Consider the following 27,758-nt stretch of genomic DNA (forward strand, 5'->3'; position numbering starts at 1 on the left):
GCCCTTGCCCAGAAAGAACCAGTGTTCACCTAGTTGGTGGGAATATCACAGCTAACACCAGCCCCTTAGACCCTAAGAGTGAAGTTGTGTGATCATTATGAATGGCTTTTTTCCTACAGGTAGGGCTTCTCAGCCTCCAAACTATTGCTCCTTGGGCCAAATGATTCTTTGCTGCAGGAGCAGCCCTGTGCATTGTAGATGGTTAGCATCAGCTCTGGCCTCTAGATCCTGGGAGCACTTTTATCCCCCAGTCCCATTTGAAACAACCAAAAATGTCACTAGACCTTCCCAAATGCCCCCCCGGGGGGGGGTGCAAAATGCCACCTGGCTAAGAACCACTGCTCTAGGGGGAGGGACACAGCAGTAAACAAGGCAGGGGCTTCCCTGCTCCTTTTGCTATTAAACAATTAATCTTTACACCTCTCAGTTGCTTTGCTGCTCAAAGAAAAAATTAAATAATATCCAAGGCACTCTAACTTTATTATACCATGCCAAGTGATTTCTTTGTGTTTTTAATTTAACAAAGCTGGGTTACTTAGAATAGCTCTTATTTTGCTCCTAAAGTTTTAAGCTGAAATCACATACACAATCATTTTAAAACTCAAAAGCACTTATTGATATTCTTCCAAAATCAGTTTGTGAATGATTTTATGCAGGGAAAGTTGTACAAATACCATCTTTTTATAGAGTATGGTCCTGAACGAGCATGGAGCAAGCATGGAGTCTGGGAGGGAGCAGAAAAGAGCAGCGTACAGAACCCAGCATACAGTAGATGTCAGGCTTTATGAGTATAAAGCCGTCAAAGAGTATAATAAAATCACATTGAGCCTCATTAAAGATTTTGTTGACATTTTTTATAAAAGGCATCTATTTCTCCCTCCCTCATTATCTTTCTTTCTCTTTCTCTCTAACGTAAACTGATATTTTGCAACGCAAAGCCCAGAGCTGAATTAAGTGATTATAGAGACATAAAGATGAAAAATTATATTAGCCTGCCGCCTAATATAAAAAAAAAATAACTTAATTCTCTCACACACCAAAAAGTCTCAAGATGTGGATAGCAAAGAAGATGCTGGTTCAAGTTAGGTGGAATGTAGAGAAGGGAGCCTCAGAAACATTAAGTGATGGGAATAGAATGTGCTCATAGGCCCTTTCAGAAGGTTGAGCAAGAGCTCTTTGGATGCTATTGAGAATTTTCCAGCCATTTTTGCTACTGCCAAGTCCTGTTTGCCCAGGGTCACTGAAAATATTATATTCCTGGACTGAGGAATAAAACTCAGAGTTCCTCTGAGTGACAAAAGGATTGAAGTCAGTTTTCATACCACTTATGTCTCTTCAACCTAGGAGATTACATGATATCCTAATGGACAAGGGGTCAAAATCAAACAGATTCCTTAGCTATGACCTTACACAGAATTCTACGCAAGTGTAGAACTGACTTAATGAGAGGGTCCCAGACTGGGTCTGTAACCCATGTGCATTTTGGAGTGCTTGATGCATTACTCTATCTTTTTGTTTCCCATTGCAAAACCATCCTCTAAGAGTATTGGTGACTCATTTGCTGAATCCCCAAAATGACTGGAGAACTACACTGAAGATCAGGATGAATCCCTAATTTTTAAAAAAATAATGGCCTGTGTCCCTTGGATCACTGTCAGCCCTGGAGGACACCAAAGAACTACTTGTGAAGAGGCCATTGCTTTTTTTCCTATGTTTATTTATCTATTTTGAGAGACTGTGTATGTGTGTGAGTGGGGGAGGGGGCAGAGAGGAAAGGAGAGAGAGAATCCCAAGCAGACTTCACACTGTCAGTGCAGAGCCTGATGTGGGGCTCCATCTCACCACTGTGAGATGGTGACCTGAGCGGAAATCAAGAGTTGGACACTAAACCAGCTGAGCCACCCTCGTGCCTCCTTGTTTTTAAATGTAGAGAGACACAGAGGGGTGGCTTCTTTTTTCCTTCAATTTTGATGACCAAAGCATCTTGAAAGGAGAGAGGTTTTAAGTTCTTAGAATTCACAATTTCATTTTCTTCTGATACTGTCTTGCCCTTCAAGAAACTCATTATCTGATGACCTTCTCCTCAACAAAGTTCTTGGTGCCAGAACTCCTTGAAGGAACCGAGGGACCCCGTCAGTGCCATATTCCCAGAGCCATCAGACTTTATCCTTCTATCCAAGGGGACTCACGTGTAGAAAGCCCATTTGGCAAATTCTTCCGTTCCCTAAGTGCTTGCTGTGGTCAACATCTGGAGAACATTGCCAGAAAGCCTAAATGGCTATTATCTTGTTTTGGGATCTTCTTACTCCTTGGCCAAAAGTGAAAATAACTAGCTGAAGAACCAGGAACTTCTCCCAAAGAGGCATCCAAAGGAAAAGCCAAATAGCTCATAAAATCTTTCCCCAGTCTGTAAAACAGTGAAAGAGACACTTAGCATAGAGTGCTGTTTCCTTGGTTCTCATTATTTTATGAGGTCTCAATAAGTTTCCTGGGGCTGCTGTAAAAAGAGATTTCTTTTTAGTGGTTTACTAGACTAGATCCCCACCCACCCCCACGCACACCCCCTCACTCCTGCCTCCTCGACACACCTCCCCTCCCTTTGTTTTTACAAAAGTTTTTCCATGATCTGTGCTGACTTTTTTTTTTTTACTCAAAATATTTCTTTCTCTCAAAGGCAATGTTCACCACTGATGAGGCTTGTCATGGTTCAAATTATAGGCTTGTCATGACTCTTATGTTTAGACTTTTATTAAAAAATGAAATATGCAAGTAACGCCTCATAATCATTGGAGGTGGACACTGTCATGTGCTGCCCGGACCTCCCTTCAGGAATGGAGGCTCGATTTTTCCAGGTGCTGGTTGTACTAGCTTGGGCCTCAGCTGTCAGACTCCTTTAAAAATTGCTTCCACAGGACACAGATGCCTCATCTGAGGCTGTGCCTTTTTTCCAGGGCAACTCACACCCAGCGACTGACCACTGTGAGGAATGAAAGCCCAACCTAACTTTGGACAATTCAGAAGGCAATTTCAGCCCCAGGACTTCTTGTGATATTGCCTCTGCATTACTGTTCAGCTTTTCCTTCACCTGATCCTCTTCCCTTTCCCTCTCTGTCACAAGATGCTACTCCATAGCATCTGCCTTGTGCATTACTCTGTCTGGAGTTGGCTTGCTAGAGAACAAAGCCTACAACAGCGTGTGCTAGGGATGGACTGAGAAAGCATTCACTAAGATGGGATGTTGGAATTTGATCCCCTGTCACCAGGTGGTAATGAGGACCCCTCTCCTCATGCCACTTGAAGCACCATGAAGCAGTAGAATTGTTAAACTTCTATCACGGGTGGACTGGGGGTGGTATACCTGGAAGGTAACACACTAGCTGGTACAATGTATTAGGTCTTCAAAAATACAGAAGGAAGAGCAACTATTGGGACAGTGGAGTGGGTTGGCTGTTGCTAAGCTTGACTGGCACTCTAGAAGAAGAAAAGATGAGTGTGATGAGTCAGCAATTAAAAGCTAAGTGAGAAAACAAGGGGACTTCTTTGGTAGCAAGATGCTCTCCTTGGGGAGTCTGAGTGGCTCAGTAAGTTGAGTGTCTGACTTTGGCTCAGGTCATGACCTTGCAGTTTGTGGGTTTGAGCCCCACATCATGCTCTGCGCTGACACCTCAGAGCATGTAGCCTGCTTTAGATTCTGTGTCTCCCTCTCTTTCAGCCCCTCCCCCACCCATGCTTGTTCTCTCTTTCTCTCAAAAATAAACAAACAAAATATATTTAAAAAAGAAAGAAAGAAGCTCTTCTTGTCTCCAACAGAAGGATAACAAAGCAGAGGACTAGGCCAAAGAAGGTTAATTCCCATCCAAGTACTAACCAGGCCCGACCGTGCTTAGCTTCCGAGATCAGACGAGATCGGGCGCATTCAGGGTGGTATGGCTGTAGATAAGAAGGTTAATTCCCAACCAAATTAGAGTGGCTGTGCCAAGGCCAGGGTTGAAAGAATGGGGTCTTGACTCATGGGTTGGAGACATCTGGGATGATAATACCCACAAATCTTGGATCTCTGTATTTTCCTGAATTCTTTGAGTCTGTAGAAGCTATCCCCAATCTCAATGGACTAATGCTTTGCCCCCCCTTGTTTAAAGCAATTCCAAGGCCTTTTCTCTTCAAGACAATGTGCTTCACCTTTAAGATCTATGCCCACCTCTGGTCCTGGCCACTGGGGTAAACTAGGGATGTAGCACAACACAACACAACCATCGAGGTGCTTGGCTAGCTCAGGAGGGAAAGGACTGCTCCCTAAGGAGCTGCAGGACCTGGTTGGCATGTCCTGGCAGGGTCTGGGAAAGCACTCATGGGACTGGATTATGGGGGTGCTAGACCAAGGGGGCAGAACAGAAATTTGGATACAAGAGGAGAGTTTCATTGAGATGGATGCAGTCTCCCAAAAAATAGGATTTAACCACCCTGGCAAGGATGATGGGAGATGGCATGAATGCACTGTTAGGATGGCTCCCACTAAGTTAGGCAGAAGTGCCAGAAGTCCCAAGGCAGACCCTGAGGAAGAGATAAATGGCCAGAGAAGGGGACAGCTGAGAGTCACTGAAAAATCCCACCTGGGGAGAACGTTCATGGGACAGCTCAGAAGAACCACTACTTTCCAAACAAGAAGGAATACCCTTCTGAAAGGGACACCAGCCTCTCTTAGTAGTTTAGTGGTGGCCCTGCTTCATAGGATGGGCTCAACAGGAAAAGATGCTAATTCAAAACTGAGCTCAATAAGAGCAGTGAAATGGTAGGACTGCATAACAGTAGAGGCCAGGTGATAATGCTTAACTACCACAACTAGATGGGTATAAATATCATACCTCCTTGAGTTGCAAGGAGGTTGGGCAGTTGAGAAGCTCTGGCCGGCAGAGCATCATGGACATGGTTAAAAGAAGATGGCAAAATAAACGAGAAGCCAACAAAGGCACTTGCACCTTCACAATCATGGTAAATAAAGAATGGATGATTAGGTGAAGTGAGTTGTCCCAATAAAAAGGCAAAGTGCCTTACCTAGTGTTTAGAGTTGAGTCCATTTTTGGCCCTGGAACTTATAGAATGAGAAAGAGGCAGGCTCACCAGGAAGAAGAACCTTGTAACACCACTACAAGTGTACGCAGTGTTGAGTCCCCTGTCCTTCCTCAAAGGAACCTGTTACCATTTACTCGGGTAAGGACACACAGGGAAAAAGAGAATGCTCAAACATTTTTTAAAAATGTTTATTTATTTATTTTGAGAGAGAGAGGGAGAGAGAGAGAACAAGCAGGGGAGGGGCAGAGAAAGAGGGAAAGAAAGAATCCCAGTGGGCTCCATGCTGCCAGCTTGATGCAGGGCTTGAATTCACAAACCGTAGATCATGACCTGAGCCACCCAGGTGCCCCAGTTTTATATTTTTAAAATGGGTACACTTTAAATGGTTATATAAGTACCTAAATAATAGTCTCCACTTTTCCACTTGATAAAGCCTAAAATATTTACTATCTAGCCCTTTACAGAAAAACTTGGCCAACCTCTACATTAAACCTCTAGAGACATCATATCTCTGCTATCCTGGCTCCTGCAAAAAAACAGACAAATCCTGGAAGTTGACAGTGGACCTCTGCAAACTGAACCCAACGGTAGCCCCAACTGCAGGTACTATGCCAAGTGAGGCAGCTTTGCTAGAGAAGATTGACATGAGTCCTTTATATGGCATACGTCATTGTTCTGGGGAATGCATCCTGTTCCCGCCTTATCAGAAAAGAGGGCTATACACAGTTTGCTTGTCTCAGGAGGGCCACACAGTAGGTTAACTCACTCTCTGTCATAATATAGTCTAAGGGGATCTGGACCGTTATGAGGATCCAGACATTCCACAGAAAAACATATTTGTCGACTGTTTTAATGACACTGCGTTCATCAGACCAGAAACGCAAGAAACAACTAACAAAGATACACATGCTACAAAGCATGGCTGATAAATCCTATGAAGATATAGGGGACTACTTACTGTGTTAGTAAAAGTTTTGGGGTCCCATCAGGAGGGCATGTTAGCACAGAAGTCAAGAGAACAGTCCTTGGCTGATCTCTGCCAACCAAATAATAGGAGCTCAGTAATTGGAAACTAATGTGATTATGGTGCTGATGATAATTGTAACTTCTGGAATTTGGAAGAGCTGGCTCTGCATCTGTTGTTAACCTGCCTATGTCTTTAAGTCATTCACTTTGTTATGCTATCATGTGGCAATATGATGCCTTGGATTTGGAATATTGGAGCTTGATCAGAATGTTGGCTCTGCCCCCTTAGTGGTTGTGAAACCCTGAGCATGTTATTTCATATCTCTCTGAAATATGTGTATTATCCCCTGGGATGATCACTTTGAAGTAGATAGTATCTAAAATATCTTCCATCTTGAAGTAACTGCGTGCACTCTGTGGTAGCAGCTACTTACAGCTAAATTGAATTAAAAATTCGCTTCTTCAGTTTCACTAGCCAGTGCTCAATAATTACATGGAGCCAGTGGCTACCATGTTGGACTGCACAGGTAAGGAACATTTCCGTCATCACAGAACGTTCTATTGGCAGTGCTGCTTTATAATACCAAATATTAATACTACAATATAGTCTTTTATTTAGGTCTGATACACACACATAAATAAAATATACATAAAATAAGAGCTAACAGAGTACCAAATCAACTATTCATAAGGACTCAGTACTAGGAGATGAGTATTATCTCAATTTCATCATACAACACTCCTATGAAATTCTTATTATGATTATACCGTTTATAGATGAAGAATCTATTTAGTTTAAGACACTTGCCCCAGCCATCCAGCTAGGAAGTGATAGAGTGAAGATCCAGCTCTTTTTTGAGGCTTCATCCTTAAGCAGTTTCTCCAAGTGATCTTCGATGTTAATGGCTTTTACAGTGTGACTGTCTTCTGAATTCAAAAATGACAGATTCTTGAGAGCTGGAACTCAAGCAGCTAGGAATTGGCTTGCAGGCCCTTGGAGGCAGATAATGTCTAGTTTCTTAGATCTCAGGGCAGTGTGTTGGAAATAAAGAAAGCATTGCCTGGAAATGCTTCCTTCCCTCTGGCTTTCAAGTTAATTATTTTCTGCCTCAAGCTGACATTGTGGCCACTTTGTGCATCTCTCTCCCCTAATCTTCATAGATATCCCCCTTTGTTAATACATTCTTTTCCTATACTGCAGTCTGAAAAGAGCATAGATAACTGAATGCTGGGTTATTCCATTAATTTAATAATAGCATAGATGTCTGGATGCTGTGTTATTCCTGAAAATAGCATAGCGTAAGTGCTAGTCTGAAAATAGCATGGATGTCTGGATGCTGTGTTAATCTATTAATTTAATAATCCTTCTGATAATATTCTGCTTTCATCCTCTGCTGTTTTGAAAGCACACACAATGGGGCACCTAGGTGGCTCAGTTGGTTAAGCATCTAACTCTTGATTTCAGTTCAGGTCATGATCTCATCGTTAGTGAGACTGAGCCCTGAATTTGGCTCCATGCTGACAGCACAAAGCCTGCCTGGGGTTCTCTCTCTCCCTCTCTCTCTGCCAATCTCCTACTAGAGCTCACACTCTCTCAAAATAAACAAATAAACTTATATAAATAAGTAAAGTACGGACAAGTGCATGCGTTTCTGTGGAAGAAAATGGCCTTAACTTTAGGGTTGGAGGTTCAGAAGAATTCCTTGACATGGACAAGTTGAGAACTGAATATTATGTTTTGGAAGGAAAAGGGGAAATCCCAGGTAAGAGTTGTGAAATCTCGGTGATTGAAGTTCAACTGACTTTAAATATTTTTTTGAGATGAAATGGTACTGCACATTTTGAGGGACAACAATGTTGCTTAAAGGCAAACTGGCTTGGAATCAGAAGACCTTGGTTTTGGTACTAGCTCTGCCCTTCATAGCTGTGGGACTCTCTGTGGGCAATTAAACTACTGAGTCTCCTTCTTCCCCTCTGGAAATGGTAACCATGGTGATACTGGCCTCACCTACTACAGTGGATGTTGTCATCCATGCCCATATTCCCCCTTCGAGACCAGGGGAATGATTTTTCCCAGGTGCAGAAAGTGGTGCCTGCTGACAGCTCTTAGACCAATCTGTCTCCGGGAATTACCTTCAGCCCTAAAGGAGTCATCTCGCCCAAGGTTCTACACCCTTCCCAAGAGCAGTGCACATCCAATGACTGGTATTTGCCACATACAAAGATCCAATATCCTTATCTCAATGTAGGTCACCTCTGAGTGGCCATTACAGCCCCAGAGCTCCCTACGGGATCAGCTGATGCCTCTGTTGTAACTACACTGCAGTTCAATTTCTCTCTGCCCGGTCCTGCTTTCCTCACTTTTTTATAGAAGGCATCTCCAGAACCCTCTGCAACTAACCACATGGAAGCAAATCTCCTAGATCTATGCTGTAAGAAAGAGTTTTGTTTCTTCACTCCTGCTGCACTAACATCAAATCCAATGTACTATTAACATATTTTTTTGTGTGTTTTTATACAGGAGGATGTTGTTATGAAATATACAAACCCAGAGAAAATTTTGGCAGGCTTGGCTCCGTATAGGCCAACAAAATACTAATCTGGATACAACCACTGGAATATTTAATATCTTGGCCATTTTAGTGGGATCTCAGGTCAGAGTTAACATAACATGTCCAGCTTTAGAATTTTAAAACGATATTATCAGAAAAATCTTTCATTAATATTACCTAAGATACTTCATGCTACCCACTCTCCACATCACGAAATCTTTCCCAACACCCACAGTCAAAGTGAATCATTCTCTTCTGGCTGCTTCTGTGCCATTTTGTAAAAGTTCAGCACGGTTATTTGTATATATGCTTTTCTTCCCCAACTGGTTATGATGTTTCTGTAAGGCAGGATATATGTATTCATATTACATATATAATACATATTTTATTTCCAGAAGCAGATACATTGCCTTTCACTTAGTAAGCTGTCCATAGATACTGTCTGATGGTCAGTGTGTATAGTTATCTATGTTGTACTTTGTATGTATTTATAGGGCCAAATTTCCTCCATTTTCTCTGAAGACTACAGAAAAGATGAAGCCTGAGAGAGTTTAGGTGTGATATAATTTTTTTTTATAATTGTGAGTTTTCTTATATTAAAAATATCTACTAACACTCATACATTAATGGTTAATTGATTCTTTTCAAAAAAATATTTTTTTTTTGAGAGAAAGAGAGTGGGGAAGGTGCAGAGAGAGAGGGGAACAGAGGATCTGAAGCAGGCTCCGCACTGACAGCACAGAGCCCAGTGCAGGGCAGGAACTCACGAACCGTGAGATCATGACCTGAGCTGAAGTCTGACTTTCAACCGACTGAGCCACCCAGGTGCCCCTGGCCAATTTATTCATGACAAAAGCACTAAGACCACTCAATGAGGAAAGAATAGTCTTTTCAACAAAGGTGCTGGGACACCTGGATATCCACATGCAAAAAATGAAGTTGGACCCCTACCTCATACTATATACAAAACTTAAAATGGATTGATAACCTAAATTTAAAAGCTAAAACCATAACATTCTAAGAAGAAAACATGAGGTTATATCTTTATGACCTTGAGTTTGGCAGTGAATTTTTAGATAAGAGACACTTAAAGCATGAACAACAAAAGAAAAACTGGATAAACTACATTTCATCACATTAAAAACTTTCGTACATCAAAGGACATCATTAAGAAAGTGAAAAGACAGCCTACAAAATGGGAGAAAATATTTGCAAATCCTATATCTGATAAGGATCAAGTATTCAGAATACATAAACAATTCTTACAATTCAACAACAGAAAGAAAACCTTATTTTAAAATGGGCAAAAAAAAAAAAAAAAGGGTGCCTGGGTGGCTCAGTCAGTTAAGCATCCAACTCTTGACTTCGGCTCAGGTCATGATCTCACAGCTCCTGAGTTTGAGCCCTGCCTAGGGCTGCTGTCAGCACAGAGCCTACTTCGGATTCTCTGCCCCCCTCTCTTTCTGCCTCTCCCCTGCACTCTTTCTCTCTCTCTCAAAAATAAATACACATTTTTTAATGGGCCAAAAATTCAACTAAACTTTTTTTAGAAAAGATACATAAGTGGTCAACAGGCAAATGAAAATATACTCTACATCATGTGTCATCAAGGTAATGCACATCAGAACCACGAGGAGATACCACTTCACATCTACTAGGATGGATATAATTAAGAAATAATAACAAGTGTTGACAAGAATATGGGAAATTGAAACCCTCACACACTGCTGGTGGGAATGTGAAAAGGTTTAGCCACTGTGGAAACAGTGTGGTGGTTCCTAAAAAGTGAAACATAGAACGCCACATGGCCTCGCAATTCCACTCCCAAGCATATACCCCAAGGAGCTGAAAACAGGAACTCCAAGTACATGTGCACATATACTCATAGCAGCACCATTCACAACAGACAAAAGTTAGAAAGCATGAATGCATGGGTAAACAGAGTGTATGCAGTACATACAGACAATGCAATATTAGATTCAGTCATAAAAAAGAATGATGTACTGATTGAGGGTACAGCACGGATGAGGGCATGGTAAGGGAAAGAAAGCCAGATGCAAAAGGTCATATATTATATGATTCAATGTACATTAAACATCCAGAATGGATAAATCCATAGAGACAGAGCACAGATTGATGGATTGTTTCCAGGAACTGCGGGGAGGATAGAATAGGGAATAACTGCTTAATGGATTTTATTTTGGGATGATGGAAATATTTCAGAGCCAGATAGAGAAAGTGGCAGCACAGTGAATGTAATAAATGGCACTTAAAAATGGCAATTTTATGTCATGTGAATTTAACCCCAATAAATTACCTTTTTAATGTTTAAAAATTATTTTTGAAGTTTATTAATTTATTTTGAGAGAGAGAGAGGACAAATAGAGGAGGGGCAGAGAGAGAGGGGGAGAGAGAATTCCAAACACGCTCCTTGCTGTCAGCAAGGAGCTCAACATGGGACTTGATCCCATGAAATGTGAGATCATGACCTGAGCTTTGAAATCAAGAGTCGGACACTTAACAGACTAAGCCACCCAGACACTCCATTTTTTTAAAATGTTTATATTGCTACTAAGGAAGGTTTTTAAATGTCTCCCATGTTAGTCTTCTAGAATTTACAGGCTTATCTAAATATACTGTTGATCTTTAGTCAAGGTAACATGTTATTTGACCTTCCAGGTCACTTTAAGTTGGTAGATAGCAGACCTAAGTATTATTCACTAATGCCTTCATCTCTTCTATTTTGGGAAATATGAAGGGTGACACTTCCCTGATGTCACCATGTGACTGTTTCCAGCCTGGAAACCGTGAGCAGATGATACCTGTGAGATTTGAGTGCTAAGAGAACCTCCTTGTTCCCTTCCTCTACCACCATTGTTGGAAAACAAAGCATGGGTTGATACGGAGGTGTTACAACATTGAAACCATCTGGAGTGCTGGGCTTCCGATGGAAGATACCTGGCCTGGACCTGGACCTGCAGTAAACCTTACAGATGCAAGAAACTGACTTTCACTGTATCAGATCACCGAAGCGTTAGCTGCGTTTTGTTACCCAGCAAAACCTAGCTATCCTTGCCCATACAAAGTAGCACATGGAAAGAGAAAGTTTGTGTTTTTTAAGATTGCTCAAGTTAGGTCTATGACTCCCATGAATAGGCTGGCTAGAGATATGTAAAGCATCCTGGTACACTGGTCAGCACTCAGTAAATGTTAAACTGTAGAGGTGCATTTGTAATGCTTGAGATTAACAACAAGCAAGAGAACATAACAGGGGGAGAAAAAGCCGGCAGAGATTCCTCTCTAGAACAGCCTGTAAATGTCTGTGCCACTCAGGGGAATGTTCTGCAAAGTGACAGCAAGTGCCCTCTCTCCTCCGCCTTCCCGCCTGGGCTGTTGCTCCTCAGAGCATCTCCCGCAGAAATTCTGTTTGCACAAAACCAGGAAGAGAGATCTAGGGAGGTAAATATCACCTTTCTCTAAATATAGCCTTGGTTTATTTCTTATCGCTTTCAGAATATTTCCAAGTCACATCGGTGAGATTATGAGATATCTACCTCTAATGGATATAAAGATTTCCTTTGCCTAAGGTAGAATCTGATTTATGGTTGTCACTCTTTGGAAGGTTAATACTGTGATGTCCTCCATCCCTAAAGTAAAGGTCATGGAACACTGTTAATTTATCTGTAGGATCCCGAAGGAAAAGTTTGAGTTATCTAAGAAATTAGACTGTGGAGTCAGATGACCAGGTTCAAAGTCTGGCTTATGCACTTACTCAATGTGTGATCTCAGGAAACTTAGCTAACCTCTCAAAGCCTCTGTTTTGTCATCTATGAAATGGGAATATTTATTCTTAATAAACAGAATTGCTGTAAGGATTGAGTGGGTCTATGTGTTGAGTGTTTAGAGTAATCACTGGCACACAGTATGTCCTCTGGAACAGTCCGCTAGCTTTGCAAGGAGCTATTCAAATGTGCCCCTGAACCTGAAAGGGCTGTGTGGTGAGGACTGGCTTGGAAGTAATGCCTGAGTTTAAATCCTGTCTTAGCCTCTTACCAGTTGTGGGGCCTCAGCTAGTCAAACTCAGAGCCTTTATTCTTCCTATGTCAAGTGAACAACACTTGGGGAAGGGATTGAGCAAAATAAAGTGTCTAAATAACTTAGGCTAGTGAGTGCTCAATTCATAATTCTTTCCCTTGAAAGACCATCCTCTTAAACCAGGAGCTAAGCTACAGAGGTAAGGCATGGGTTAGCTTTCTGTCTCTTACAAACAACCCCTTCCTGAAACTGCATTTAGAAAATGTAAGATCTTATGGACTCACACAACTCACATGAAGTTCAGTCATGGAATTAACTTCAGAGTCAGTCAGAAATAAGTACCCAAGTGAAAGCAAAAGTGATCTTTCTTCCTTCCCTTTGGCAGCCTCTGCTGTATTTTGTGCTGGCTTCTTCTTTCTCTGTGGTTATGCTTAGAAGCTCCAGACATAGTAGTGTAAAAACACACATAGAGTAAGAACGTCTTCCCAAGAGTTGTGACAAAAATACTAGCATTTGCCTTCTTGAATTAACAAGATCACAAGGACACCTTTGAACTAATCACTGTGATCTAAAGAAATGCATACGGTAATTAGGCTGGGCTACTGTTATTTTTCAGTGCCATCCCAAATGTAGAGTCCGAGAATTCCAAGGTGGTACTTTCCAAAAGAAAATGAAAGTGTTTTTATTTGAGAAGGGAGACAGACAAATGGAGCAGATTTCTACTAAAAGGTCATCAACAGCAGAAAGAGAAAAATAAAAGGAGATGCAAGGCTAAAGGTTCAGAGGAGCCTGGGTAGTAGAAGTTCCAACTAGATTTCCATGTCCTGAAAGTCATAGTGGGACTTTAACTTGTGTGTCCAGTGGTAGAGAATGGATTTCCCACTGTTGTATTCAGAGTCCTTGCCTAGTTCCTATTTGTAAGCAGCTAACGGGAGTTAGGTGTAGAGTTTGTACTTCCATGAAACAGCTTGTTCATTGGATGTTTCAAGAATTAAACCCATGACTAAATGTTAACAATATGAGCCTGGAATCTTGGGATGTCTCTTTGATGTAGAACCAGAATGAAATAAATTAATCAATATGTATTTGTCTACAGGTATCAGGAAACCCAGATTTGACTGGCTTAACTAAAAAGATATTTATTCACTTCCTTAGCTATGAAAACAGAAATAGAGCAAGTTCCAGGCAAGATATGTTGTGTGCCTCAATGACCTCAGCAAGGATTCGGATTTTTTATTTTTAACGTATTTGCTTTTCTTCACTCAGCATCTGCTATAGCTTAAGATTGCTGGTCACAAGATGGTTGCAAGTGACTTCAGGCTCCCTGCTCTGGTCCAGCACAAGAGAGAAAAAAACTCTTTCCAAAACATAAAACATAAGTTTTTCATTTTGGTCTACCTGAGTTAAGTCAAGTCCAAGTCGGACCACATTAGGAGCATACTTATACTGAAAAATTATTCGTTGTTTATCTGAAATTCAAATTCAGCCGGACATCCCATATTTTTTCTGGCAACTATAGTCCCAGTTGGCTTAGACTAATCCCAAATGTCCTCTAGAGGGAGGTAGGGAGAACACAGGAACAAAATCCTACTGCATGTCTGTCTCCTTTCTAGAAAGGAAGAAGGCAAACTGGATGCTAAAAATGCAAACATCAGTGTCTGCTACACCAGATGTCAGTTCAGGGATTTTGGAAGAAAAATTCCAGGATGAGTTGCTTTATCCAACAAATAATCTCAAGGCTTAAACCCTGGATTAGTAAGTATTATAATGCAATCCAATTACACAAATATTTATTTAATACTTTTTATCAACAAGGCACTGTTGAAGATTCTGGAGGTCTATTGAGTCTGTTTCCTAGGTGCTTCCAAAATATTAAAGAGAACTAAGCCAGTGAGCGCACAAACGTGAAGAGCACTATGGGAAAGATTCAGAGACCATGGGGCACCAGTGTGATGCTCTCCTGAAAGACCCAGACTTGGAAACACACATGAAAGAAGAGTGGATAAGAAGTGACAGCATAGCGCTGTGGGAGATAAAGCATGGCAGGAGATCTGACCTTAGAGATCCTTTTTACAGAGAAATTCCAATCTGAATTCGAACTCTACGCAAGGTATCCAGTAGAAAACACAGTGAAGATTTTCGAACAGTGACATGAAAGCTGCATTTCAAGGAAAATCAGTCTGACAGAAATGTGTAGGATGGATTGTAGTGAGAAGAGAATGGAGGTGGAGAGGCCAGCGATGGAATGGCCACCTGTAGTGCTCCCAGATCTAATGCCCACTTCTGCTAAGCTGAATTCTGTAAAGACTACTTTACTATCTTAGAATGGAATTCACAGCCTACAAACACAATTCCAGAAAAAGAAGTGAAATGTCCTAATTGTCACATAAAGAAGAAATGAGGTGACTATTTTATAATAAAAATATTCTAGTACAGGAGTCATTAAACTACCAAATACAGCCCTACACCTGTTTTTATGTGGCCCATGAGATAAACATGATTCTTTTCATTTTTAAATAGTTATTTTTTAAAATAATTACACGAGTTCCTACATTGTATCTTTGATGCCCTCTTAGCCCTCAAAACCAAAAACCATCTTTCTCTTTGCAGGAAATATTTGCCAACCCCTATTCTCAGGAATGGCTATGTAATTTGTGTGACCAAACAGTGCAAAGTGAAAATGCAGGCTCCTAATAAAAATTATTAAGAATTTCAAGATAGTGATAACAGTAGTCAACCATGAGCAGGGTCCACATCTATGAAGCCACCCTGCCTGTTCCAGCATATAAATACTTGGACACTTCTCCACTACAAACATAATAAACTAGTCGGACGTGTTCTGTGAATGCACCAGGTGCAAATACAGATTGATACAAACAAGGCCATGCACACTGCACTACCCTATTCAACAACCCAATACAAATGTGTTTTGTTGACAGCTCAAGTGCCACAGGGATGTTTCCATTCTTGGTGTGATTTTTGAAACTGGCAAACCACTCTGTGGGAATTTACAAATAATGCATGGTATAATCTTTCTTTAATTTACATGAAAATTGCATTTCTGGAATGCTCATGAGATATTAAAACATAATGAACTGTATTCGGGTGTGAGATGAAATTAGCTTCTAGGCTTAGCTAATTGTTATCAGTTTTTATATGAATGTTCAATGAAATATTTGAAGGATGGTGTGGGACTCAGGGTACTTCTTTGCTATGAAACAATGGCCAACACATGGCAGAATGAGCAGTATTACTGACCCCACGTGCAGTGTCACTAGAATCTCCACCGCCTCCTATTGTAACACCTCAAGACGCCCAGGGCTATTTTCAAATCACCCTTTAGGAGGTGGGGCTACCTGAGTGGAGAACAATTAATCTAGAAGAACCAATAATAATTAGATATTGGGTGATTAAGGGTAAGGTATTGTAGAAGTGGAGTTTTTGGCCCTTGGCTATTAGTTGTAATGGGGAGAACATTTGAGGGAAAATGTCAACATGAAAACCATGAAGTCTTGTACTGGAACGGCCCTGAATTTCCAATGTATCAAATCAAAATTTCTTACCTTTTCTCATTTTCTTTTTGCGACATCTCTTTAGGAAGGCAGGACAGTGGGAATGCAAACTGGTGCAGATATTCTGGAAAACAGCATGGAAGTTCCTCAAAAAATTAAAAATAGAACTACCCTACCACCCAGCAATTGTACTACTAGATATTTATCCAAAGGATGCAAAAGTGATGATTCAAAGGAGCATATGTACCCCAATGTTTATGGCAACACTATCAACAATAGCCAAATTATGGAGAAAGCCCAATGTCCATTGACTGACGAATGGATAAAGATGTGGTATAATATACAATGGACTATTACTCAGCAATCAAAAAAGAATGAAATCTTGCCATTTGTGACAACGTGGATGGAACTAGAGTGTATTATGCTAAGTGAAATTTGCCAGTCAGAAAAAGATAAATATCATATGATTTCACTCATGTGTAATTTAAGAAACACAAAAGATGCTCTTACACTGTTGGTGGGAATGCAAAGTGGTGTAACTGCTCTGGAAAACAGTGTGGAGATTCCACAAAAAATTAAAAATAGAACTCTCCTATGACCCAGCAATAGCACTGCTAGGAATTTACCCAAGGGATACAGGAGTGCTGATGCATGAGGCACATGTACCCCAATGTGTATAACAGCACTTTCAACAATAGCCAAATTATAGAAAGAGCCTAAATGTCCATCAACTGATAAATGGATAAAGAATATGTGGTTTATATATACAATGGAATACTACTTAGCAATGAGAAAGAATGAAATCCTGCCATTTGCAGCAATGTGGATGGAACTGGAGTGTATTATGCTAAGTGAAATAAGTCAGTCAGAGAAAGACAGATACCATATGTTTTCATTCATAAGTGGATCTTGAGAAACTTAACAGAAGACCATGGGGGAAGAGACAGGGGAAAATAGTTACAAACAGAGAGGGAGGGAGACAAACCATAAGAGACTCTCAAATACAGAAAGCAAACTGAGGGTTGATGGGGGGTGGGGGAGAGGAGAGTGATGGGCATTGAGGAGGGCACTTGTTGGGATGAGCACTAAGTGTTGTATGGAAGGCAATTTAACAATAAATTCTATTTAAAAAAATAAGAAACACAACAGATGAACACAGAGGAAGGGAAGGAAAAATAATATAAAAACAGAGAGGGAGACAGACCATAAGAGACTCTTAAATACAGAGAACAAACTGAGGGTTGCCGGAGGGGTGTTGGGTGGGGGAATAGGCTAAGTGGGTGATGGGCATTAAGGAGGACACTTGCTGGGATTAGCACTGGGTGCTATATGTAAGTGATGAATCACTAAATTCTACTCCTGAAATCATTATTACAGTATATATTAACTAACTTGGAGTTAAATAAAATTAAAGAATTAAAATTTTAAAAGGTAGGCAAGATAAAACACTAACAATATAAATACTTTAGACCAATGTAGACTTAAAACCCTCTCTGGCATTTTTTTATTTTGCATTTCACAGAATACAGATTCAGCATAAAAGATAAGTATTACTCAATCCACTTAAATATTTTCATTAAAAATTTATATTTATTTCAGAGTTAAATATTAACACTCATTTTTATATAAGACACATCATTTGAGAATGCAGAAAAGAACAGTCTAAGCCTGAGAAAGAGTGAGCAACTTGGCCAGGTTCCCATGACATCCAGATAGTAGAGCCAGGACTAGAATTCCAATTTTTTTATTCTTAATTCTGCCTTCATCCAACTTTCCTCTCCTCACAGGGTAAGCGAATTGGCTCAGCATCTGCTTTGGAAAGGAGGCATTTCAACACACAGCTCAGAAGAACAAGGAACATCAAGAATGATGACACCAAGTTCTCTTTGGATTCAAAAAAAGACCCTCACTTGGCATCCCTCTCTAACTGAAGGAGAGAGGGTAGTTCACAGGTAGTCCGTGACATCTAAATGCCAATGGCTTCCCACGAAGATAGTATTCATATCAGTACTTATGGGGAGCCCATGGAAAACACAGAGAAATGAGACATTGGAGTGTTTAAAAAAATGTTATTGTTGAAACAGGCCCAGAACCCCACTACAGAGCATATAGGTCTGGAACTTGGCAAGACCCAGAATTAATGGTATCGTCATAAAGTTTATATATAATATAATTTCTTAAGCCATGCACCAGGAAGGAGGCTCATATATGGTAACCAACTCAGCCCACCCATAAATAATCCATGTTAATATCCTAAGAGAGGTCACGGACTAGAGTAATGTACTGACATCTGGCTGCTTCTGGCAGGATAGGTTATATGGTATAAACAGATGGCCTTTAATTAGTGGTGGGTTGTCTCAGCAGAGGGCAGTTTGGGCAGGAATGGTTATTTGGATTACCCACCTCATGCCTGGCTCCTAGAACTCTTGGCATATTGTCAGAAGTGCCACTGTGGTTACTGCCAATAGGTGTGATGTCACCGGATGGCAGCCTCTTGGGCTACCATCATCATTGGAGGGAGACCTTTTCAGGAGAATCTCAGCAAAGATGCAATGGTGCAAATAATGGGGAAAAAAATGGGAAAATGGGGGGATGGACAAAGGTGGAGGGAATCCATCGAATAAACTTGCCTTCAGGAGAGTTTCCTACTGAAATCTTTGCATTTGGGAAGCACGATTGTCGCTTATTCTTTTTGAACTCAACACACTCTGAACCTTTTCAGTGGCAGAAAGAGATATAAACAAGGGGGTGAAGGTTTAAGCTTGTTTCCTACTACATACGAGTTAAATGGCAGAGGAAAATGCCCATAGGTCATTATAAAGAGCCAAGCTGCTGAAGGATCACAAGTTCAATTGCCCAGATATAAAACAATCAAGCTTCTGTTTCATATATAAAGAGAAAATGACTTACTATGTCCAAAATGGAACACAACAGCCAACAAAACCATGTCTTCAATTCACCAATTCCTGAAAGTCCTGAGAACACTTGGATCCTGAGCATAGGTGAGGCAGGCTTCTTTTCCAAATGGAAAAAAGTAAAATAAAGTAATTCTGTGGTACTTGACCCTGTGCTCACACTTTTGAGAATGAGACACCTTGTGTACCTTCAAAGCTAGGTTCATTGTTAGTGAGGACCAGATCCAAGCTCTGCTATCCACAGTAAAGGTGTGGATCAATGTGTGGACATGGGAGCATTTAGCCAACTTCCTGCTGAGTTTTTCCAATGATGGCCTTAAAGTTTCCTTTTTAGTAGGTGATGGTAGCAAGAATCACATTTAGCCAACTCAGCTGTCCTCAAACTGAACAGAAACACAAGAGAAGTCTGATAATTATCTTCTGTGTTTTCAGATCTTTAAGCAGATACCTTCGTTCACTTGTCTGGTCCTTCAATATCATTTTTTTTTAATGTTTATTTATTTTTGAGAGTGAGAGACACAGAGCATGAGTGGGGGAGTGGAAGAGAGAGAGGAATACACAGAATCTGAAGCAGACTCCAGATTCTGAACTGTCAGCACAGAGCCTGATGCAGGGCTTGAACTCATGGACCATTTGATTGTGACCTGAGCCTAAGTTGGATGCTTAACTGACTGAGCTACCCAGGTGCACCTGGTCCTTGCTTAATGACTTCTACAGGTCATGGTTCACTCTGATGCAGTTTCCAAGACTCAAGAATCGGCATGATTTTCTTCATTGTATAAAAATCCTGGGGTGCCTGGGTGGCTTAGTCGGTTAAGCGTCCGACTTTCGCTTGGGTCATGGTCTTGTGGTTCCTGGGTTCGAGCCCTGTGTTGGGCTCTGTGCTGACAGCCAGCTCAGAGCCTGGAGCCTATTTCAGAATCTGTGTCTCCCTCTCTCTCTGACTGTCCCCTGCTCATGCTGTCTCTCTCTCTCTCTCTCCTAGAAATAAATAAAAATATTAAAAAAAAATCCTAAAAGCCCATAGAGAATGTTTATACATGTGATTTGGGAGATTCTGCATTGCCTGGATGGCAGATGTGTACAAAAACCTAATCATAGAGAGGAGGCCTCTTTCTAGTTCATACAAGGTGACCTTGAGGAAGTCTAAAGGAGCAAGGTCAAATCTTCCTAATTACTGGGAACTTTATCAAAGTCATGAGACCTTTGGGAAGTATATTGAATGCAAGAAGAATGTGGTCAGTAGAGGAAAAGAAAGGTTTCCCTACTCATATGTGGGATATCTCCAATCAAATATAATATTGTCCTGGCTGAGAATATCAAGGATAGGAAAGATTGCAATGATTCCTGTATGAATTTCATGCATTTATACTGAAAGTTATATCAAAAGTTACACAGGTAAGATCAAAGCACAGACTATTCTTGATTGCCTGAATGGTCTCATTACTCTTCATTATTGGGATAAACTGGAAAGTCATCTGAAGATCCCAGTATGAGTGTTGACTCAGTAGTGTACTGACTGTGTAGCCATCAAGTCTTCCTCTGCACAACAGGAATTATGTGCATACTTTATTTGTTCATTCATTTAATTGATATTTAGTGTACACCTTCTGTATTTTGAGCTCCATTTTAGAGGTTAGAAATACTGCCATGAACAGCAACAACAGCATACAAAACTGCTGCTTTCATGGATCTTATGTTCTTGAAAGGAAATATATTTATATATATAATATATATGTCATACATATATATATATAACAAATATATTAATTAGTAAATCCATAACACATAGATAGTGATATGAAGGCAAATAACACAGGAAAGAGGGTTGGGGCAAAAAAAAATGAGAAAAAATTCACCAATTTTTAATGTGTATTTGTTTATTTTGAGAGAGAGTGCACATGAGCAGATGGAGGGCAGAGAGAGGGAGAGACTCCCAAGCAGGCTCCCCACTGTCAGCACAGAGCCCAAAGCAGGGCTCGAACTCACAAACTGTGAGATCATGACCTGAGCCAAAATCAAGAGCTGGACACTTTACCAACTGAACCACTCAGGCACCCTATGTGCCATTTTACAATGTTAGGAGAGTAAGGTCTCTCTTCAATATAGTAACTTTGAGCAAATATCAGAACGGAGTAATGGAGTAAATCATGAGGATATCTGGGTGTAGAATATTCCAGGCAAAAGAAATAGCAACTGTAAAAGCCTGGATGTTTCATGTGTATGAAGAAATTCCAGGAGGTCAGTGAGCCAGCATCCGAGGGAACGGAGATGGGGTCAGAGAAAAGGTGGGGACCAGAGCACGGGGAGCCTCATGTACATCTATCCTGTGTTATATTCAAACAAAAGACTTTCTTTCCATATGTGTGTAATCTGTAAAGCTCTGAAGCTGCAAACACAGCTGACATATTTTGAGTGCCTGCTAGGCACCAGGTTGTGTTAAGTGCTTGCCTTGAGTCATATCATTGGACTCTCCATTGCAAGTTTAATGCATAGGCATCATTATTATCCCCTTTTACAAGTCAGGAAACTCAGACTTAAAGGTTAAAGCCAGAGTTGCCCTGCTGATAAGCACTGGAGATTCCAAAGTAAGTAAGACTAAGCCACAAAGGGGTTAAAAGGCTCACGCTGTTGTTTGAACCTCCTTTCAAAATTCCAGTAGAGGTAGTCTTGGCTGTGCTCTTCTTAAGCATGAAAGCAAGATAAAGAGAGAAATCCAGAGACAAACCCTAGGGAAGAGCCCGTCTTTCTCTGGACACTCACTGAGCTTCTAAATCCCTCATTCCCAAGAAGCCTTAGCTCTTTGCTGGCCTTGGAGTTTGTGTTTCCATCGATGCTGAGAATCATGCTGAGTGCTGAGAAGCCCTCTGTATTCTTCTCCCCGTGTGGTTCAAGGTGGAGGAGAGTCTTGGCTGCAGTGCCAGCAACCACACCTCTTTGTCAGGAACATGCAATTAAAAAAGAAAGAAAAAGAGGGGAAAAATGAGCAAAGAAATAGCCACCCACCCCCATTTTTCTTAAACACATGTTCATGTGCGCACCACACACACACACACACACACACACGTGCGCCAAGCCAGCAGACGTCCATCACTCGGGTCCTTGGGATTCTGATGAAAACATTTTCCACCTGGCACAGTTAGGCACTAAACACCCCTCAAACCCAACCTGAGACTTGGACCGTCAGTGGAGATATTTTTAAAACCATGACACAGAGGAGTGTGACACCCTCGGTTTTCTCAGTGGGTGGGTAGAGCGCTATTTCATGTTGTTCTTGTCACTGAGCCCAACATTATAAGTGTGCACTTTATTACTACACTGAGAATGTGCTGCGCCAGACCTACCTAGCACAGCATGTTCCCAGTGTGAGGGAATGGCGACCTGGACAGATGCAGGAAAGGGAGAGGGCGAAGGTGCTGGGGACGCAGGCTACCCTCTTGAATTCTCCCTCCTGTGTTCAGTTCACACTCAGTGGTGGATGAAGCATCCTTATGGCTGTTACTCCATGTCCTTGGGGAAATTCTAGATATTCAGATATTCAGAGATACTTAACATATTCCTTATATGACTAGATTTTTCTCCCCTGCTCTCTTGTTCTCCTCCTTTCTCTTTTTCCTAATGGCAGACTTTTCTCAATATCACATGTAAAATTTAGGGCAGAACTGGGGGTGAGTAGCCCTGTTTCACTGTTCAGATGCACAGCTGTGAGTCAGGGGCCCTCATTGTTTTCTCTGGATGGCTAGGACAATGATTACCAAGGAAAGGGGGACAGTGGGTATGTCTGCCCTGGGCACAGGCAATAAAAAGGTGGAATGAAGGTAAGGAATTTAAAAGCAGCCTAGAAAACAATTAATAGTCCGTCTGTTTTTTTGCCAGTGCCCCTTGCACTGGCAATTCTAAACAATTTGAGGGCTACAAGACTGCTCCCTATCCGAGAAGACCACTCCCGCCATCGCCCCTCACCACCCATTGGTGAGTTACTGAGCCCATTGGGAGTAGAAGGTTGGTTTGGGGGAGAATATTGTGTTTCAGCAGAAAACTGGGGCTCTCCAAGTGGAGGTCACCTAGTTTCCCATTATGTGGACTTGATTCTTATTTTTTTTCCATCGATAGCAAACGGATTTTACCTATTCACCTTAATACTCCTATAAAAGTGACTATTGCTGAGAAATGACAAATAAGAAAAGCCTGTGAAGCCACGTAATAAAATGGAAAGATTAAAACGTGGATCTCAGGAGGGTGTCTTTGATTCTGTACTACTTCCTTAGCTCTCACATTTAATCCCTTTGTGATTTTCCAGAGCTACTAAAACACTGTCAGTGCTATAGGCTTAGGCAAGCCATCAGCATTTCTAGTTTAAAACAGAGGTCTACAAACTATGGCCCACAAGCCAAATCCAGCCCAGAGCTGTTAATAAGTGTTGTTGGAACACAACCACACCCATTAATTTATATATTGTCTATGGCCAAATTATTGCTCAATAGCAGAATTCGGTAGTTGTGACAGAAACTGTGTGGCCTGCAAAGCCTAAAATATTTATTATTTTGCCTTAGTTCAGGCTGCTATGACAGAATGCCGTAGACTGGAGGTGGGGACTGGCTTAAAAACTACAAACATATATTTATCACAGTCCTGGAGGCTGGGAAGTCCAAGCTCAGGGTACCAGCATTGGTGGGGTCTTGGGAAAGACCTCTTCTTGGTTTATGGATAGATAGCCATTCTCTTATATCCTCACATGACGGGGGGCTCTCGTACCTCTTCTTCTAAGGGCACTAATCTTTTCATTTGGGCTCAACCTTCATGACCTAATTACCTCCCAAAGGCCCCAATGCTGGGCATTAGGATTTCAATGTATGAATTGGTGGGAGGGGGATGGAAACATTCAGTCCACAGTCTAGCCTTTTACAGAAAAAAATTGCCAACACCTTCTCGAGAATATTGCAGTAAGTTCCTAGCTGAGCCCATGGCTTCTTCTCCTCGTCTCTTACAACCCATTCTCCACCAGGCAGCCGCATTACCTATGAAACATAAAGCACATCATGATACTCTCCTGCTGCAAAATTTCCATCCATCTCCCATAACAATTAGAATAAAATGCAAACTTCAGTCTTACACGGACAAGATCCTTCATAATCTGGGAGCCATAACTCTCAGCTTTAGGCGCTCTGAACACTCCCCTCAGACATGAGGTTATTCTGGCCACCTCAGGACCTTTGTGTTTGCTCTTCCTTCTGCTGGAATGCTCTCTCCCCCAGATCCTGCTAGAGCTTGTCCCTTCCTGTATTTCAGAAAGGTCTTTGCTTTAATGTCACTTTTTCAGAGTCTATCTTCCCCTCCCTTCTGGTACATTCTGTCCCCACATCTTGCTTTATTTTTCTTCACGGCATCAATCAGTTCCTTCCATTAACATGTACTGCAGACAGATCTGTGTATCAATTTGCCTGTGAGATAAGAGAGAAGGAAAGGGTTCAAAGATGATTCCTACAAATGGGATGTGAACAGCTAGAGAAAGGAGATACCATTTCCTGAGATGGGGAAATCTGTGGGAGGGGCGTATTTGGGGAGGAAAGAGGGAGAGGAGGATCAATATGTCCATTTTAGACATGTTATATTCAACATACCTATTAGATGTCAGGGTAGAGATGTCTGGTAGGCAGTTAGATATACAAGTTTGGAATTCAGGGGAAAGATTGGATCTGGAGATAAAAATTCATGAGTCATCAACACATAGATGACATTTAAAGCCGTGATCTCAGATACGAAGTGCCAGGTAGTGTAGACACAGAAGAGAAGAGGGTCCGAGCTAAGCCCTGGAGCAAACAAATATTTAGAGACCAGGAGAAAAAAGGAAGGATATAGGAAAGGAGATGGAAAAAGAGAATTCATTGAGGTAGCAAGAAAACCAGGAGAGCATAATATCCAAAAAGCCAAGTGAGGGAAAATTGCATTCCAAATGCTGCCTTAGATTGAGAATTGGTCTTTAAAAGTGGCCAAGGGCTGAGACAAGAGCAGCAAAATAGGGACAAAGCTTTGTGGGAGGGGACTGAGAAGAGCGAATAATACAGAAGTCAAGATGCAGACGCAGAGTACAGGTGACAGCTTCAAGGAGTTTGGAGAGGTGTCAACAAGATAATGAAGTGATAGCTGGAGGAAGATATGAAGAAAGGGGGAGATTATCTACCTGGGAGATGTTCTAGCACATTTACCAGCTGGTGAGAATGGTACACTAGAGAGACAAGATTATATTGAGGGAAGGAGAGATCATTGCAGAGCAGTCTTTACTTCAGGGCAGGATCTGGTGCAATTCAGTCAAGGATCTGGTGCAATTCAGTCTGGGATCTGGTGCAAATCAGTCTGGGATCTGGTGCAATTCAGGGCAGGATCTGGTGCAATTCAGTCTAGGATCTGGTGCAATTCAGTCTGGGATCTGGTGCAATTCAGTCTGAGATCTGCTGCAATTCAGGGCAGGATCTGGTGCACGAGCAACAAAGTCTCAGGTGGGAGCAGGCACCGTCTACAGGGAAAGCAGAATATATGGGGACTGCGGGAGGTGGTAGGTGACTCATTCGCAGGTGGATGGAGAAGTTCTCTTCTGCCTGCTTCTGTTTTCTCAGTGAATAAAAGATGAGGTCATCAACGGAGAGTGAGGGGGTGGGAGCCAGGAGAGAGGAGATGTGAAATAGTGACCTTAGAGAATGGGATTGTAAATTGACCAGGGGCAAGCATTGGAATGGCCAGGCAGTGGTGAGGGCCCGACTGAGGTTTGTCTGTGGTCAGGAACTAACACGTGACCAGACAGCCCTGCTTTGCATCTTCCTCCAGCCATATTTAAATATTCGGTGTGGATTCCACGCTGGTGAAGAGCTGGGTTAAAGCAGGGTGGCTTTTAGGGCAAGTAGGCTGGAGGGAGAGATGAAAGCTGAAAATGCATGTGAGGCATTGACTATAACAGCAGAAATAAGAGAATGAGGCCATGAAAGGGTTCAAGGAATGGTGCCAAATGGACCAGTTGGTGGTTTAGAGGTCCCTGTAGGACCAAAGAATTATTGAGATCAGGGTAGTAGGGGGAATAATCTGGAAGATAGGAAGTGGTGGTTGGAGAGTGAGATTTTCTTAAAAATGAGATTTGGGAGGAAGAGTATCTACTGAATGGCTGGGTGTGACCATGGGAGAGAGCCAGTGAGTGTAGAAGACAAGATCCTTGGAAGAGAACAGACCAAAAACCTCAGAGTCCTGAGTAATGAAAGGCCCATCTAAGTGATCACAGAGGGAGCCCAAGACTATGATGGCTGCAGCTGGTGTTGGCGGTAAAAGGCAGCCAACGCAAGTCTTCCATAGATGGGGGGAGGCTCAGGGGGTGGCAGGGGTTAACCCACCCAAGGAAGGGTAATTAATGACATGTATAGTCTGATGCTATGGTCATCAAAGGATCTGGGGTTGGTGAGGATAAAGGATGGAGGGTGGAATGTGGCACAAGAAGACAACTCCCTTCTAGGCCCCATGTCCATGGGGAAGAAGGAAAAACCAGTGGAACAGAAGCTTGAAAAGGAAGCCCTGACCTCAAGGGGTGGCTGGTTTCAGTGACAGCAGACACTCAAGGAGAACATTCATGGAAAAGGGTCAAGATATGGGGCATTTTGATAAAGGAGGGACTCTGAGTTGTCAGTCACAATGGAAGGATTTTGAAAGACTGCCTATGTGTCCAAATTTCTCTTTTTATAAGAACGTTAGTTGTATTGGATTAGTGGCCACCCTGATGACCTTATTTTAACTTGATTAAATCTGGGGGGAAAAAAAGTTTCTAACTAAGATCACATTCTGAGGTGCTAAGGGTTAGTACTCCACCATATCTCTTTTTTGAGGGGGGCTGGACTCATCAGACTCATCAGACATATGTCATCAGACATAACAAAGTCTGATGGTCCCAGTGACAGTACATGTTCTTGTGGGTTTGGACTTTTGGTGGCAAACTGCAATGTGTGGGTGGGTAACAAGCCTTCCTGGAGTTGTTCTCTGCGAGAATTTGTAGGACAACCTGAGTAGTATTACAACAGGAGAAAGGTGTTCTCACAAAGGTCACATTAATTCTGGAACAATACAAAGGTTTGTACACCTTCTTTATAGACAGTTGTGAGTAGGATGGTGGTAGGCAGTGGGTCTCATGCTACTCTTCCCTTCCTTCACTCTACTCACTACACCTCAGCTACATTGGTCTATCTCTGCCTCAAAAAAAAATATCTAGATTGTTTCAGCCTCAGGACCTTTGCACTTGCCACCTCATTGGCTAGAAAACAGTTCTCTCAGAGCTTCTTGTGGCTAGCTCTGTCTCATTACAGAGAGTTCATCTCAGAGGGTCACCTGCTGTGAGAGGTCTTCTTCCTTGCCCATCACAACCTAACAAACTGTCCCCTCTGTCACCGTCATCTTCACCACTATTTGAAAAGCTACCATTTTCACATTCGTTCACTTGTTAGTTTCTCCAAAGGGTCTGCAAGCTCCACACACACACAAAAGAATAGTGCTCCCCTTTGGCTCACTGAAGACTCCCCAGTGTGCAGACCAAAGCTAAGCATGTGTAGGTGCTGATTAATAACAACAGCAAGACCAAAGCGAGTGACGGTAATAATAACCTTCGATGAATAAATGTAGGTGTGTACGAACCATAAGTGATTTAACCTCCCTCAACCTCATTCATAAATTAAAGACTT

The sequence above is a fragment of the Hyaena hyaena genome, unplaced genomic scaffold, assembly GCF_003009895.1.
Source record: "Hyaena hyaena isolate Hyena2069 unplaced genomic scaffold, ASM300989v1 scaffold_39, whole genome shotgun sequence".
Taxonomy (NCBI): Eukaryota; Metazoa; Chordata; class Mammalia; order Carnivora; family Hyaenidae; genus Hyaena; species Hyaena hyaena.